This window comes from Xenopus laevis, chromosome 2S, assembly GCF_017654675.1.
Source record: "Xenopus laevis strain J_2021 chromosome 2S, Xenopus_laevis_v10.1, whole genome shotgun sequence".
Lineage (NCBI taxonomy): Eukaryota > Metazoa > Chordata > Amphibia > Anura > Pipidae > Xenopus > Xenopus laevis.
The window spans coordinates 75,367,244-75,385,474 of NC_054374.1; the positions used below are offsets into that span (position 1 = coordinate 75,367,244).

The 18,231-nt window shown below is 38.6% G+C and overlaps 1 protein-coding gene across 1 annotated transcript in view; it reads right to left on the minus strand.

Annotated features, from left to right (window-relative positions):
- fhl3.S (four and a half LIM domains 3 S homeolog) overlaps positions 1-1,234 on the minus strand; it is a 50,075-nt gene extending 48,841 nt beyond the window's left edge. The window contains exon 1 of the mRNA XM_018248253.2: positions 1,082-1,234. The gene's annotated coding sequence lies outside the window, so the exon portion shown is untranslated. The remainder of the gene's footprint in view (positions 1-1,081) is intronic.
- Between the last annotated feature and the right edge of the window lie 16,997 nt (positions 1,235-18,231).

The following is an 18,231-nucleotide window of genomic DNA, read 5'->3' on the forward strand; positions in this document are numbered from 1 at the left end:
AATAAATGTGTATTACAACTGACCCAATAGATGAACTACTATTAACGCTGCAAAAACAGTAATGTTACTAGAGAATATATATATATATATATATATATATATATATATATATATATATATATATATATATATATATATATATATATATATATAATACACAAAAGCTATGAATAGTTGTAAATGATATCCTTATAAACGGTGAGTTCTGATGTCATCAGTTATAAACTGTGAGTTCTGATGTCATTTCTGTCACATGACTCACTGAAACTTGTGTATTATAACAAATAAAGTACCCCCAGTAGCAAAATATGAGGATATTAGAAGTTACCTCAGAGTTCCGTGACCTGTATAAAATTATATGGTCATGAAACTCCTCGGTAATTTATAATATCTTATATTTTACAAGAGGGGGTACTTTATTCACTATAGATATATACCCATACACACACACACTCAAGCTGTTTCACTGCTGCACACACTTAAAAAGGGGATATCATCCTAGTGCTAACAGAATATATATAAAAATTACAAAAAGTGGCAGTTGCACTCAAGGGACTTTATGAAAAATGAGAAAAACTTTTTTAGATCAATGTTTTGAACCTCACTGGGGTCTTATCTTGATAAAGACCCCAGTGAGGTTCAAAATGTATGGGTAGATAAGGCCTTTTGACAACTAAACTCTTCAGTTTTTGAATCTGTTCATCAGTGAGAGTAATAAAAAGCCGGCCAGTCAAGCAGGATAGGGGTAATTAAAAAGTAGCATCTTAACACAGAACAACAATGGGCAAATTTAGGGTCGAGCACAAGAGTCAGACATACACAGACATATGATACTTCTAATAATACCCAGTCATTAAACCTGACACTTGATGGTTTAGAATGTCAAGAAACGAAAGCTCAGTACAATATGATCAATGGCAGAAAAGCAAAATAAAGGCAACGTTAACAATGCATAAATAAAAAAGTGCTGCTGCTAGGGGATTAATCAAATACAACACTCATGACTGAAGAAGAACAAAAGAAAGGGCATCCAGTCCTATTATTGAAATATGACGATCTGAAAATAAAGCGAAGGATTTACCTTTCTTCAGAACCAAGAGGCAGATGCGGGAACGCAGGCAGCAGATAGGCAGCTCAGATGCAGAGAGAAGCACGCTCAGAGCAGCCCGATAAAGCGCAGCACCGATCACTTACTCGCAGAGGAAATGACTAACTCCCAGGACTAGCCCTAATTCCTAAGGTACGCTTTATTAGCATAGGAAAGCCACGCCCATCCCGTTTTGTGCTCTGGGGAGAAAGGCGGGGCTTAGAGGCGCGACAGTGACCTGCCTGGTACCTGGTTCGGAAATCTCCGGCAGCTGTAACCCCTTGCCTGCTGGGGAGCAGCTCATTGGCTGAAAGTTGGATAAAGTTGTACAGAGGCTAAATAAATTACCAAATATATACCGTATTTCTATGTCAGCGAAGTTACAGTGCTTTATGTATAGTTTAGGTACTTTAGGCTTAGAAGTGAGCGTCCCTTAACTTGCCAGTCCAATGGGAAACGCAGCCGCTCTGCCTGCACAATTCTCTGGTTCCCTCACATAGTGTTCCATGGACCCTCATACTACTGTGTTATCAGGGCCGTCCCCGCAAGAGATCCTTTGTTGTTTTAGTTCTCTGGGTTTTGTGTCCACTGAATAGATAGAAGCCTATATAAAAAAAGGGGAACATTCCTCACTGGACAATGCTTCCAATCAGCCCCAAAACCCTTAGGAGGCAGCACCAAGCAGGTTAACAGGAGAACAAAATACCTTTATGGGTCAAATTTAATTTCCACCAATAATTTGGCTTTTCTAGTGCAAGAGCGCGACTGTCCTCTCCTCACCCCCCCCAAGGCCGGATTTATATAGCAGGCGCCCCAAGGCCCGCTGCCGTTCATCGGCCCCTTCCCCTCCCATTCCTTTATGTACAAATTTTCAGCATCGGGTCCGTAGTACTGGGGATTGGTGCACAGGAAATTTTAAAATGATTGTATCTCCTGTGAATCCCCAGTGCTTCCAAACCAATGCGGGTGTGGTTGGGTGGCATGCTGCCCCCCTAAAATTCTGTCACCCTAGGCATGTGGCCTTTCCACAAATCCGGGCTTTCCACAAATCCCTGGTCCCCCCACCGGCCACGTAAAAAAGGTAAATGAGGGGATGCACCATTGCAGGGCACTTTCTTGAAAGGCAATACTCATTAGAAAATGCATCAGACATCATTTCCAATTGATAATCACCTTTCTCTTCTTTGTTAAGAAATTTCACTTGTACTTTCAAACGTTGGCCATTAAAAGACATGAGCATTTTGTGTTCTGCCCATAAAGCTAGAAAACACCTGGAAGTCAAAATGCTTGAAATTGCTCCATGTGTAGTTACCAGGAAGTAGAAAATGTAAATTCTCTCTAAAACTCTCCCAAAAGCCCTATTTGAGGACAATGGCAAATTGGGGCATTTTTTCTGCATCTTTGAGCTGAAGTTTCCTAAAAAAGTAGGAGGAGGGGGTGGCTTTAGGCACTTATTTTATATATGCAAAGATATTCTCCTTTGAGAATCCAGAATACCAAAGCTATATAATTGATCTTGCAATTCATTGGTATTGGCTGGTGACTTACTCCTTTCCTAGACAGCAGAATGGGCTTCCTAATCAATATCTTATTAGAAAGGCAGGAAAATATCTTAGAGCAAGGACTGCATTGGAGCTGCACAGACCCCCATGTAGAATGCTCAAGGGTCCAAGTGATAAGTGAATGTGGTAATTTATTTAGCCTCTGTACAACTTTATCCAACTTTCAGCCAATGAGCTGCTCCCCAGCAGGCAAGGGGTTACAGCTGCCGGAGATTTCCGAACCAGGTACCAGGCAGGTCACTGTCGTGCCTCTAAGCCCCGCTTTTCTCCCCAGAGATTTAAACAACCACTTTTGTGGATAAATTCAGCAAAAATTTGCTCATTTGGCCACTGCAATCAAATATAAGACAATATGGACATAATGCTGTTTAGAAGTTTTATTACAGCAAGAACAAAAGAACAGGAAGTATTTTTTAGACAGAGCAAGCAGGATCCTCACTAGAGTTTCCTCTTGCATTGAGTCACGAGATTTGAGAGAGAAGGAAACACTTTAGAACAGCGCGCTGGAAGGGTCTAATCCATATGGTGCTGGACTTCAACTCCCAGCATGCTTCAAACCATAATAATATGTTTGAGTATGTGTGGAGCTATAGTCTAAAAGTGTTTGCTAAATTATGGTTAACCAATGGTGCCGCTTTGCTAAAGCTTAGACTGTACATGAAGTTAGAATGGTAATGCAAAAGGGACTGTTGTGTGTTTTAGAATTGTCATGTGAAGCTACAATTGTATTGTTATTGCTACTTGCTATTACTTCAATTCAGGCTCTCATGTTCATATTCCAGGCTCTCATTTAAACCACTGCCTGGCTGCTAGGGCATTTTTAATAAATATAGAAGAAACCACAGATTTTTCAAGATTCGTTTTTATTTTAAAGTTGAACCCCCCCCCCCTTTAGGTGTCAGCCATATAAACATTCTTATAGAGCAGTTTAGAAAGTGCTGAAGATTACTACATACAGTAGAGCCGCTGAGTAACTGGACCATGTGGGGAAGAGGGTGTTTGACTTTGTAGAGGGAAGATACGGCAGTGTATAGTGGTGTAACATGATATAATGAGGTACTTCAGAGAACTGTCAACCAGAGATAGAAAAGTGTGCTACCCAAAAGGACTGTTTAAGTAGCAACAAGATAATTACAGGCTCTGACAGAGCTGCTCTGAGGGAGTAATCACAGGCCTGGGGCTAAAGGAGAGTTTCATTGAGCAGGGTAGGGAATTCTGAAATTAAGTTGAGGGGAAGTATGGGAAAAATTGCTATGGCAGGTTTGATAGGTGCTACTTTGAGGACTATTAGACATTCACAGATAAGGAGGGCAATGCTGGTACAGTAGGCATATTTTTTATGATAGAACATTAAAGCAATACTGACACGTTCCTATAAAAATCATAGGAACGTGTCGGTATCAAGTATGAGCTGTACCCGTAATAGCCCCCCTCAAAGCTGCCCCCAGCCCCGCGAACCTTGGTGCAGCAGACACTACTAACAGATCTTCCGTATTGCTTCAGTGACGCGGGGCTGGGGGTGGAGCGATCCTTCCATAGGCTGAAGTCCTATTTTCATCCATCATTAGCCTATGGAAGGATCATGCTGCCCCCAGCCCAGCGTCTCTAAAACAGCACAGATCTTTTAACAGTTTTGGAGGGTCAGGTTAATGCAGGTTCGCAGGGCTGGGGGCGGCTTTGAGGGGAACTATTGCGGGTGCAGCACATACTTGATACTGACACATTCCTATGATTTTTATAGGAACATGTCAGTATGGCTTTAAATGAATTCTGTAGAAATTATTAGGAAAAAAAAGATTAGTGTACTAATATATACAGTTTCTATTCTCTCAGTTGCTTCATCCTATGATTGATTATATCATAGAGCGAACAACCCCCTCATATGATCCTCCCTTATATTATCCTCATCCGTCTCCAACAGTACCTCCAAAATTGGCTGTGAGGAAAACAGTAAAAGTGGCATCTTCTCAGATTATTGCGTCTCAAAAACGCAATAATGCACACATAATTCAAATAGTATCACATTAAGATTTTTAAAATATCTTTTCGTTATCACAGGACCAAGCACTTAAAGGTACGATTGTCCACCAACAAAAACAATAATTTCAAGCGATATTGTCTAGTTGAAGCTAGGAAAACTGTGGGTAGGGTCCTGCTTGGCCCTGCAAACAATTGGACAATGAATAGATTTCACTGTAAACTATGTTCTTGACTCTGTCTATACATGAGCTGTACATCTGCTGCAGATTATTAACCTGTTTCTTTAGGCTGTCATATCTCCACATTGCCTTTACATAAGAAGAAAATTATTAAATGAGCCCTTATGTTGTTCAAATGAACATATTGCATGTGCCGAATAGGCTACATGGGCCCAGGCACTTGCAATAGTACATATAGCAGAGTGAAGCTGGCCCAAGGTAAGGCACAATTCTCTATGAAATTGTCCATAAAAGCTATGTTGGCTGATTCCCATGAAGTCCTTTTCTGGAGTTCTACCTTCTCAGATTGTAATTATTTCAGCTGCCAGTTACAGATACTTTATCATGGTGCACGAGAAAGATTTTGACATTTTGATTAAATGACAGTTTCAGCTCTTTATACAGTAGTAACTGGTATTTGCACAGGCCTGATGCTTTATCCTGTTAATAGAGGATGTTGATCTATAGTTATTGTCTTGCATTTAGTGAAGACAGCTGAAAATAACAGGATATCCCTAAAATTTCCTGGGGGGGATTACTTTACAAGACATTCATTCTATTACTATGCTATTACATAAGTCAAGAGTCATATTGATGTTTTTACCTAAAATTAAAATTTTTAGTATTTTTTTTACATTTTTGTTGGCATTTTAGTTGACAAAATAACTTTTTTTTTTACATAGAAAAGGACAAAATGCCACCTCTTTATACTTGATGAACAGGACTTCCACCTGAATTAATGAGAATGTAGAGTGCCTTGCTGGATGACTGGGTTAAGTCTATGCAACTATTTAACAAATAAATAGATTATTCTACTAAAAGTAGCATGATACCTTTCAATAAATAAACCACAAGCTTTAACTCTGAACTAACTTTACTGCAGGTCTTTTTATGTGTTTCCTGCTATGTTTGTATATGGTTTTTTTTTTTACTTTGTACTCAGTAGAAATGGGGGGATAAATTCGACAGGCATGGATTCGCAGCTAATTTTCTCATTTTGCTGCCTGCAAATGTTTTGCAAAACTGCAACAAAAATTCCCAAGCAAAAAATCCGCTGCATCAAAAAAATTGTCACGTGTCAAAATTGGCTCGTGCATAAAAGTTAACACAAGTCAAAATAATTCGGACGCCCATTGACTTTGATGCATTTGGACAAAATAGTCTCGTGTATAAAGATTGTCGCTCATGTCAAAATTATTTTGACACCCATTGACTTCAATGGGTTTTGCAAATTTTCACCGTTTTACGAATGGATTTGCGAATTATAACGGCCCAGATTCGCCCATCACTTTTACTCAGTTTTAATAAAAGATGCACTGAACCCACCTGTGTTGTTTTCAGATGAATTCCTGCATCTTCTTAAGAGATTCAGGCGAATACTGAACCAAATATAACTCCTCCGTCAGAAATTGCCTGTGCATGGGCAGAAATAACCAATGCAAGCTCAAAGTGACAAATGTTTTGTTTTATATAGTATCCGGTTTGGCCAGGGTCTTAGATTCGCCCGAATCTGATACCTACTAAAAAGGCTTGCATATGACTTAATCCCAAACCAAATCCAGGATTTGGAGGATCCTAGTATTGATGATTTCCTATTTCAGCTAAAGCAGCCAATACAATGATATCTCCATGTTTAAAGCAGGCTTACATTACATTTATACAAACAGTTTGTTGAGCTAACAATGTGATTTGAATGATCCACTATAAATTACTGTCATGAAAATGGCAGCTATTATGATGGGCATAGATGTCAAAAATTTTTTATACCTGCACTGGCAGCAAGACCTTCCATTTGTCACCTGCCTGACCATTACAGAGTCACGGTGCATTTTTGCTCAAGCCATTAAACAGCTTTTATTTTAGGCAAAACTGATATGTTTATAGCAGTAAGAAAGTGGAAGTAGAAAGGCCACTCAAAGTAAACTAGGAAATACAATGTTGTATGAAATCCCCCTATTTTGGAGACAGAGAAATAAGTAGATAGATCTAATCTCCAGTTTAAGATCTGTAATAATGTGTGGAGAGAAGCTAGTAAATGCATGCCATTATTTCTCAACACTGTTTTGTAACAGTGACAGTTACACCTTATAATTTATGCATCCAGTCTGGAGTATTTAACTTGAATTTGCCATTTGTGATCATTCATTTGCTTGCCATTTATGCATTCGTTGCCAGTCTTTCCAAACATTCAGTTCTATTTATCACTATCGCATGACAAAGAATCTCTTGGGGATTAACACAGCAGCCAACATTTTATTCAAATGGACCTTCAGTACACTTTTACTACGAGTCAGAGATAGTTTATTTCCTTTTTCCTTTATATTGATGCCTGAACTGTAATATGGTGTTTTCTGTTAATTTTGAGGAGAACTTTATAAACTTAATTTATAATATTTAATATTTGAAGCTATATAACCCTATTTTATTATTGTTTCCCCAATATTGTCTTTATTGGGTTTACATATGCAATAACATGGAAATAAGAAAATAAATACATCAACATTGAATCAACTTAAATCAAGATATTAAATAACATGAATAAAACGGAGTCAAAAGTATTGTGACCATCGAGTAGCAATGTTCACCCTTATTGTTGCTGGCATTGTTGTTGTTATTGTCAGCTGTGTGACTTGTTAATAGTCTGTTGACATAGTGATTCCTGGGGGGGGTTCAGTTGTAATTGATTGTCTTAAGTTGTCATTCAGAAGTGCTCGTTTCGCCTCCTGGACAGGTCCAACACCCTGAAGTAGTTCTGTTTCATACCATGTTGTGTATTGGAAAATTTGTATAATTAAGTGTCTAGTTGTTGGTGGCAGGGTGTTCATTAATGTGAGCCAGGTATCAAAAAATCTTTTCGTATATTTTTCTTTATTTGTTAGAGTTTCTATCCAATGTAAATGAAAGATATAGTGGGACCTTTGTTGTACTAAGGAGATAGGTGGAGGCGTTTGGGAGTTTGGGAGAGCCATTTATGTAGAATGGCTGTCCTGGCTGCCATAGCTAATCATTCAGCCAGGTTTTTTTTCTGATTTTTATGGTATTAACACTAGATGAGAATTTACTGAAAACAGTCCAGGCCGCTGTAATGGTTAATTTTTTTCCGGAGAGGTCTTTCCAGTAACTAGTGATTTCCCCCCAGAAATTTTGTATATATGGGCAAGACCAAAGAAAGTGTGTCACGACTGGCTCCCAAAATCCAGAACTTGTGCTAGGCTCCCTGGTCTCGGCTCTGCATCTGCCTGTAGCAGCCGCCTTTCACTTCAGGAGGAGCCCTCCGCTGATTGGATGCCGCCAGTTCTTAATGAAAGAGGAGCCAAGCAAGAGTTCTTGATGAGCAAAGGGGCACAGTCATTATAAAGTCTTTGGACGGAAGGAACAGTTATTGGAATAGACAAAAGCATGGTCAGACAGGCCGGGGTCGGTGCGGGCAGAGTTTGGGGATGGTCAAACACAGACAGAGGTCGGTTCAGGTGGAGTTTAAGCTAAGTCAATCAGGCCGGGGTCAATACAGGCAGCGTTCAAGGATAGTCGGGCAGGCAAGGGTCAGTACCGTTAGAATCTGAATAGTCAGGCAGGCACTGGTCAGATTAGTCAGGCAGGAAAGGGTCAGATTTGGCAGAGTTCAAAATAGTCAGGCAGGCAAAGGGCAAAACAGGAATCAAAACACGAATCAAGCACACCCAGGATACTAGCAAGTAGACCTAACAACGGGCAACGAGTTTGTCCACAGATCCCCTTTAAATATATGAATTTCGCACCATTGCGATGAGGTCATGACGCTCGCGATGCACCAAAACCCGGAAGTGCTTGCCGCACGCGCCATAGAGAACCGTCAAAGGAGCAAACAGGATCAACCTGACATCCGTCCCCGCCGGCCCGCTGGAGCACCAGGGTAAATCCTCACACAGTGTATCATATCTGCTCTAGGGTTACCACATTTGAAGCATCTGTCTGAGGTGGCAGTTAGCGATGGGCGAATAAATTCGGCAGGCATGGATTTGCGTCAAATTTCCGCATTTCGCTGCCTGCGAATGTTTTCGCGAAACTCCAGTGAAAATTTGTGACAAAAAAATTGGCACGCGTCAAAACCGGTGTGCAATTATTGGGCACAAAACTTTTCAGACGTCCATTGTCCATTAAAGCATTTGGACAAAATAATCAGCGGATCGAAACGGGACAGATTCACCCATCACTAGTGGCGCTGCCAATCTAGTGAGTGATGTAGGATTTTTTAGGGACATTCACTAGCTAGTAAGCATTTCATAATATGTCTGGGGTATTGGAGAATGTCTTTTGTTTCCGATTGTGGAATTATTGATGTTAGGCTAGCGTTAGGTTTTTATTGATCCGTGGATGTTCTGATACAGTTTGTCTATAGATTTGTGCAGTTGATTTTATATTATTGTGGTGTGCCTATAAGAAGTCTATAGAGTTATTTTTATCTTTATCTGTTAGGTAGGTTAGTTTTTGTTTGATGAAATGCGTTATCTGGTTTAGGAGGAATTGTTGGTTTTGTAGGAATGAAACAGGTATAGGTGTAAGTTGATCTGTGATCATGTCTTTTACAAGTTATGCAGTCATGTCTTAATTGCATAATTACTCCAGCCATATAGTAAGACATATTTGAAGCTATATACTGTATGATCGCCTGAATCATAAAATGCTTAGGTTCAGGTTTTTGCATGACACAGCCCTCACAGACTCCATTTGATTCAACCAACAATACAAGATATTTGCCCTAAATGCAGTCAAATGCTTGTCAATTTTGGGTCTAAATAAGGCAATATATAGTTAATGTCTGGCATTCAATATTCCTTTACCTCTAAACCTTTTAAAATTTTGAGTTTTCTTTTGGATAATTACTAGTGGAAAAAAATCTGAAAACCTCTAAAAGTCTGAATTGCTTAAAAATGTTCCAATAGGATCAGCACTGCTCCCACTGACTTCTCGAGACCTCAACAGCTTTTACTTGGGGCAGAAAAATTTAAATCTGAATTTTAGCAAAACGGTTCCATAGTCAATAGTCATTTTGACTATTTTGAGTCTCAGTTGTCATTAAACATATATATAACTGATGCCCATGCTACAGACACATAAGTACTGATTTATTATGCAATGATGTGAACTACACCAACAACATCTGGAAATATCAGGTTTTCTGTAACTGGTACTACCCATAACAATGGTGCATAATAAAAAGTCACAAAGTTTGCGCAAAGGTTCTTAATTATAGCAGCCAAATCAGATTTTGATTTTTGTGGGTTATTAAACCTGGTTTACCATTTACAGTAGCTCAAAAGTAGCACGGTAGGTAGCCATCACCACAACAGATTTACATGCATTTTTTTTAGTCATCTGACAAATGCCAAACCCATAATGAAACCCTTAGGGAAACACAAAAAAAAAGTTGCAGAGTTTGCCCAAGTCTATTCACTCTTTCTTTAAAGGGATACTGTCATGGGGAAATTTTCAAAATAAATCAGTTAATAGTGCTGCTCCAGCAGAATTCTGCACTGAAATCCATTTCTCAAAAGAGCAAACAGATTTTTTTATATTCAATTTTGAAATCTGACATGGGGCTAGACATTTTGTCAATTTCCCAGCTGCCCCAAGTCATGTGACTTGTGCTCTGATAAACTTAAATCACTCTTTACTGCTGTACTGCAAGTTGGAGTGATATCACCCCCTCCCTTTCCCCCCCAGCAGCCAAACAAAAGAACAATGGGAAGGTAACCAGATAACTGCTCCCTAACACAATATAACAGCTGCCTGGTACATCTAAGAACAACACTCAATAGTAAAAACCCATGTCCCACTGAGACACATTCAGTTACATTGAGAAGGAAAAACAGCAGCCTGCCAGAAAGCATTTCTCTCCTAAAGTGCAGGCACAAGTCACATGACCAGGTGCAGCTGGGAGATTGACAAAATGTCTACCCCCATGTCAGATTTTACAATTGAATATAAAAAAAAATCTGTTTGCTCTTTTGAGAAATGGATTTCAGTGCAGAAGTCTGCTGGAGTAGCACTATTAACTGATGCGTTTTGAAAAAAATATGTTTTCCCATGACAGTATCCCTTTAAGTTAATCAATAAATGCTATCTGCTGATTTCTTACTATGGGTAACTAGACCTGTAACTTTAGAGGGTAGAAAGGGTGAAAAATTAAAAGTATTTGTGTTTTTTGTCACTGCAATTCTTACAGGAACATGGTGTACTTTAAAGTACTAGAGTAATATTGTGCACAACAAATACTCATGCTCTTTTTTACACTTCCTGAGCAAAGGTGTGCTCTCTGTTTGTTTGTGACATGTAAAACCACAAATAAAATATTCCCTTTAACCTCAGACTTTGCAGTCAGCATTTGCAAGGTGGTGTTATGCAGCCTGTAATGAGTCACAGAAGAAATACATAACATTTTTGAATAAGTGATAAGAAGAAAAAACTATTTTGGTTTCATGAAATATTACAAGTAATTACAAGGTTGAGCATGCAAGTAAGCAAATAGGGATCTTTTGGTACCAAACATTCCTATTTACATGTTAATCATAATTATTAAAACATAATGTAATACATTCCAGATATAGGAAACTAGTTTGAGTTCCTTTCATTCAAAATTTAGTGCTCAATTACTGTGGGCAGAGCTAAAGTGTTAAAAGCAACAGGCATGAGGTCTGGGAGTAGTCCCTTGATGTAAGTTGAAGTATGGGAGGGGGGCCACCTGAATAAAGACCAACTATTAAGTGTCATTTTAAGAATGAGAGTAAGGCTTAGGGTATTTAGAAAAAAACAGCCAGTAAAGTTACCCAGGGTGTAGAGGCGATAGACTCAGGATTAGAAAGAGCCTGCTGTTAATTGCACTTGTGAATCAGCAGAGAATAAGATGGGGGGGGCTATTAGAGGCATCTTCAGAGGCACAGAAGCAAGCTTGTACAGAAGCCCAAAACATAAATGCATAGCATTTCTACTCTACTTCTGTGTTAGGCTTTAGTTTTCCTTTAAGTGAGTACATGTGTGGGATCTGTTATCCAGGAAGCTCTGAATTACGGAAAGGCCATCTATTTATCCAAATAATCCAAATAATCCAAATTCTTAAAAATTGTACCCTTTTTCTCTATAATAATAAAACAGTATCTTGTACTCAATCGAAACTAATATATAATTAATTCTTATGGGAAGCAAAACCAACCTGTTGGGTTTATTTTATGTTTTAATGAGTTTCTAGTAGACTTACGGGGGAATGTAATAAAAATCGCTAACGGAAAAACTATTCGCAATGTGAAAAGTTATGCCTTTGCGTGAACAAATTTTGCTTTGTGCGAATTTAATATAGCTTTTGCAAGCCCGGAAACTATTTAGCGACCACTTCCGACAGTGAAAGACCGTTTGCGAATTTTATAGTTTGCGCCAATGCGCAGTCAATGTAATAAAACTTCTTACTGAAAAAGTCGTTATGTTTGCTCCAAAAGATTACGACACCTTCAAGCACTTCTAATGAGTGCGCAATTAAAATTCGCAATGCGCAATTAAAATTCGCAATGCAGTAACAGTTTAAGGAACAATATTACATTGCGAGATGTGGATTTTTAGTCTTATTGGTGCGAATTGTTTTGCTCTTTGCGACTTTTATTACATTCCCCTGTTAAGGTATAAAGATCTGAATTACTTTCCTCCAACTAACACCAGTAACATCCCGGAAGTATCCATCATAGTTAACAATTCCACTATCACCCCCTCACCCCAGGCCCGGTGCCTTGGGGTTATCCTAGATTCTGCCCTGTCATTTACTCCTCATATCCAGTCACTTATTAAATCATGTCACTTCCACCTAAGGAACATATCCAAAATACGATCATTTATCACCCAAGATGCTGCCAAAATTCTTATTCACTCTCTCATCATATCACGTCTAGACTCTTTTAATTGGCCTTCCCCTCCAGAGACTGTCACCTCTCCAGTCCATAATGAACACTGCTGCGAGGCTCATATACCTCAGCAACCGCTCCTCCTGTCAATCCCTGCACTGGCTTCCGTTACCTTTCAGAATCAAATTCAAATTAATGACACTGACTTTCAAAGCACTTCATATCTCTGCCCCACCCTACATCTCTGAACTCATCTCTATATACTCACCCAACCGCTTACTACGCTCCTCTACTGACCTGCTACTCAACTCTTCTCTCATTACCTCCTCACATGCTCGCATTCAAGACTTTGCAAGGGCTGCACCCCTCCTCTGGAACTCTCTTCCAAGGTCTGTCTGACTTTCTCTCAACCTTTCTGCTCTCAAGAAATCTCTTAAAACACACTTCTTTCGAGAAGACTACCCTCACTCTGCTTAACTACCAAACGCAATACCACATACAGTACCACATTTCTCAACCACTTAATTCGATCTTGCCCACTCCCACACTTTGTGTATTACTCCCTTCCCTTTAGAGTGTATGCCTATGCATAGGGCCTTCCTCACCTTTTTGTACCTGTATTGATTGTGATGTATGTAACTCCATATGTTCTATGTATATGATTCATGTCATTTAGTTGTATAGTCACATTTACTTTACAGTGCTACGCAATATGTTGGCGCTATATAAATACATGTTAATAATAATTACGGAAAGATCAATTATCCGGAAAACTCCAGCATTCTGGATAACAGGTCTCATACCTGCACTTTCAGTAGCTCTCATTACCACCCTGCCTTTGTCAGCACCATCTGAGAAGTTGGCTTTTTATAACCTGTTGATGAGAGTCTGTTGCAATACAGCAGTTAACTGTGAGAATTAGAGTTGTGTGTAATGAATGTTCTGAACCATAAGAATTGGACAGCTTTCAAAAATATGAATTCATGTGTTAACACACATCTACTTTAGTATTGTAGCAAATACTGTATATTAGGGAACAGAAAACAATCCCCTGCAAAATATAGTATAGAGCCCTTCTCACAACATTGTGGACCAATTATCTATTTTGCAACATACAATGAAACCTCAATTTTACATACCCCGATTTTAAGGTTTCCAGCATTTTACATTTTTTTTGTGGTCCCACCAATTCATAATACATTCAACTGGTGTTTTCCCTGAATTTTACATGTTTTTCCAGATTTTACAGCAAAATTTTGTCCAGATGTTCCCAAAAATGTCAGTTTGTCCTCTGTGAAGTTTAAAATGCTAATCAGTCGCATATTTTGCAATGGTTCTGTCTGTAAATAGTGAAGTCCAATCAGACTGTATCTCATACACTCATGCACAAATCTCTTATTGCTTTAGGTTGTGTATCTGGCTGTCAGAGGTGCCTTGCACAAGTGATCCCATAATGTAACAATAATGCTGCAATGCTTAACCTTTGCCATTAACACAGTAAACATTGTATTGTAAAAGGACAAGGAAAGTCTAAAATAGAATAAGGTTAGAAATGCTGTATTTTGTATACTAAACATAAACTTGAACTGCACCACAAAGCCTAATCAAACAAATGATTTATGCTTTCAAAGTTGGCCACAGGGGGCTGTTATCTTGTAACTTTGTTATACATCTTTGCAAGACCAAGACTGTGCACATGCTCAGTGTGGTCTGGGCTGCTCATGCATTATGAGTAGGAGTGGGATTATGCATATGAGTGAGTGGGATTATGGGTATGAGTTGTATTATGCATATGAGTGAGTGAGATTATGCATATGAGTGAGTGGGATTGTGAGTATGAGTGGGATTGTGAGTATGAGTGAGTGGGATTATGCATATGATTATGCATATTTATGAGTATGGGTGGGATTATGCATATGAGTGAGTGGGATTACATGTACACATGAGTGGGATTACAAGTATGAGTGGGATTATGCATATACGTGATTGGGATTATGCATGAGTGAGTAGGATTATGCATATGAGTGAGTGGGATTACATGTAGGAGTGAGTAGGACTACACATACTTGCTAATAAAGTTACATTACCAAAAAAAACTTCTGAGCAAGGTCATCAGGGTGGCTGGATATGCAAATATAAATGATTATGATAGAAAATGGCCGCCTGGTTGAAGCACATCGTGCATTCAGGAAAACACTACAGTGCAGGCAAACAGAGGGGATACAGATACTACCTGACCCAATACAGAGACAATGATGCATTTTGTGTGGGGAATATGTGCCCAACCTAAAGACATGGTAAGGGTTTATAGCGTTTACATGTCCTTTAATACAAACTTTCTCCAACTCTCCATAACCAGTGGCTGCAGCAAAGTATCCTCCAAATTGAATCCCAGTTTATCTGTTTAAATCTGGCTCCATGATCTTTGTCCCTGCAGCTGGAGTTGGAAACAGTAAAGGGGATGTAAAGGCAAAAATAAAATCCAATACAAATCGCCTCACAGACGCCGACTGCTCTACAGGGAAACAAACAAAGCTGCTTGAGTTCTGCATGGCTGGGAAGTAAGTGGGGGCTCCCCCTGCTGTTCATAAATATTGTTTCCCTGCCCAGCAGTTAGGGACCGTCTGACAATTCCTTTCCACAGCAGTAAATGAAGGGGGAATGTCACTGCGTACAGTAAGTTTTCTTATAAAAACGGTACACATTTTTTAATTAAAGTATATTGGAAATAGATTTCTTTTTCATAAAAGAAAGTAAAAATGGGATTTTATTTTTTTGCCTTTCCTTGTCCTTTAAAAGTAAAACAGACTCCTGGGCTTATATCCGATGGCTAAACCAGTTGGTCCCCTAGTCTTACTTTCATTTCTAATGTTGTTTAAGCTCTGCCACTGTACTTTAAGCTTAATTCTCCCTTTAAGCGAAATTAAACCTTCTGATTTGAGGTTCCTTTTATTTCTTTGTATAACTATTAAGGAAAGTTGCTTTGAAATCCATCCAGGCCCTTCTTGGAATGATTCATACATTGCACTAAATATCTTTCCATCTTTCCCAATCATGCTTCTGCTGACGTCATTGAAGTTGGACAGGCAAGAATAAGTTTATAAAAATAAAAACTGTGGTGCGGGGAACTCGCAATGAGATTCATTCTCATCATGATATGACTCAACTGCCATTTGTTCTCCATTAAACATAGAAAAATCTTCAAGTTGCTCTTGTTAAAGGCCTTTGTGAGATGGGTAAAATGTATGGAATACACAATGTAAAACATAGAAACTCTTTCACTGCTGGAGGCACCAACAGCACCAGACCAATAGTTTTAGGTTTTAATGTAAAATAAAAATCTAGACATGAATCTTAAAAAAACTTCAGTACACATGCTTTTCATATGCCCAGAAATGTTTCAATAAGTAAACTTTTTTTGATGTGAAGTGCATTTTGGTGCCATGTAAATAATTACTTTTTTTCTCAAAAGAGCTCAAAACACAGGAACAGTAAAACCATGAAAACTTGTAGAGGTTCCTAACATGGCAGTTTTGTGGTCTTTTAACTTTTAGATCATTGTGTTATATACATAGACCAGTGTTCATTTGTTTTCATTATCTGCATAATGTCTTTGCTGCTTCAGGTATGGGATCTGTTATCCAGAATGCATGAGACCTAGGGTTTTCCAGATAAGGGATGTTACTGTTATTTAGATCTCCATATCTTTAGTCTTCTAGAAATAATTTAAACATTAGCAATAAACATTATTTTGGCTCCAATAAGGATTAATTATATCTGAGCTGGGAACAAGTACAAGGCACTGTTTTATTATTATAGAAAAAAAGGATATCGTTTTTAAATTATTTTTTGAAAATGGAGTCTAACCACAGATTGGTTAGCTTTCCTGTAATTCAGAGCGTTTTGGATAACAGGGTTTCGCTTTAACGGATCCTATACCTGCATGTCATACCCCATGTTTTAAACTGCAGATGTTTACCTACCTGACCATAAAGATTAAAGGAACAGTTCAGTGTAAAAATAAAAACTGGGTAAATAGATAGGCTTTTCAAAATAAAAAAAATGTTTCTAATATAGTTAGTTAGGCAAAAATGTAATCTATAAAGCCTGGATTGACTGGATGTCTAACAGAACATAACACTACTTCATGTTTTGCAGCACTCTGAGTTAGTCAGGGGTGTGTGACTGCACCCAGGCCAGAACCCCCTCGGGGCACTCTAGATGTTCACACTCATGCAAATCCACCACAAAAATCTTGTCAGGAGGGGGGTGGGGGTCTGGCTGCACGGCCTGCACCCAGGCCCCGCAATTTACATTAATGATGTAATGGGGATTACTGATCCTTTTCTTGCTTGCCCTGGTCTTTTTATTATTTCAAAATTATACTACTAAATTGTAGCATAACTTAAATTATTGATGCATAGTGTCTAAGTGGCTCATATTATAACTATTGTCTGCCACAATTAACTCAATGTGATCTTTCAGTTACTGTCCTACTTAGCTAGCTATGTACAGTTGTTAACAGTAGCTTGGTTAGTACTTAACTTGGAGTCTACACAGCATTTTAACCTCTCCTCAATTAAAGGAAAACTATACCCCCCAAACCATGTAGGTCTCTATAAAAAGATACGGCATAAAACAGCTCATATGTAAAACCCTGCTTCATGTAAATAAACCAATTTCATAATAATATACTTTTCTGGTAGTATGTGCCATTGGGTAATCATAAATAGAAAATTGCCATTTTAAAAAATTAGGGCCGTCCCCTGGGATCGTACGATTCACTGTACACACAAACATACCTAATAAACCATATATGTTAGGTCACATGAGCCAATTAACAGACAGGGTTCTGTCTTTTGCTTCAACACTTCTTCCTGTTACAGTTAGAGTTCTAGTATTTCTGGTCAGGTGATCTCTGAGGCAGCACACAGACCATCACAAAATGGTGGTTCAAGGCAAGAGATGTAAAAGGTCAAGATTTACTTAAAGGAAAACTATACCCCCAAAATGAACACTTAAGCAACAGATAGTTTATATCATATTAAGTGACATATTGAAGAATCTTACCAAACTGGAATATATATTTAAGTAAATCTTGCCCTTTTACATCTCTTGCCTTGAGCCACCATTTCGTGATGGTCTCTGTGCTGCCTATGAGATCACCTGACCAGAAATACTTCAACTCTAACTGTAACAGGAAGAAGTGTGGAAGCAAAAGACACAACTCTGTCTGTTAATTGGCTCATGTGACCTAACATATATGGTTTGTTGGGATGTTTGTGAATCCTACGATCCCAGGGGGTGGCCCTTATTTTTTAAAATGGCAATTTTCTATTTATGATTACCCAATGGCACATACTACTAGAAAAGTATATTATTATGAAAATGGTTTATTTACATGAAGCAGGGTTTTACAAATGAATTGTTTTATGCAATATCTTTTTATAGAGACCTACATTGTTTGGGGGGTATAGTTTTCCTTTAATTATATAGACCAGTTTTGGTAAGATTCTTTA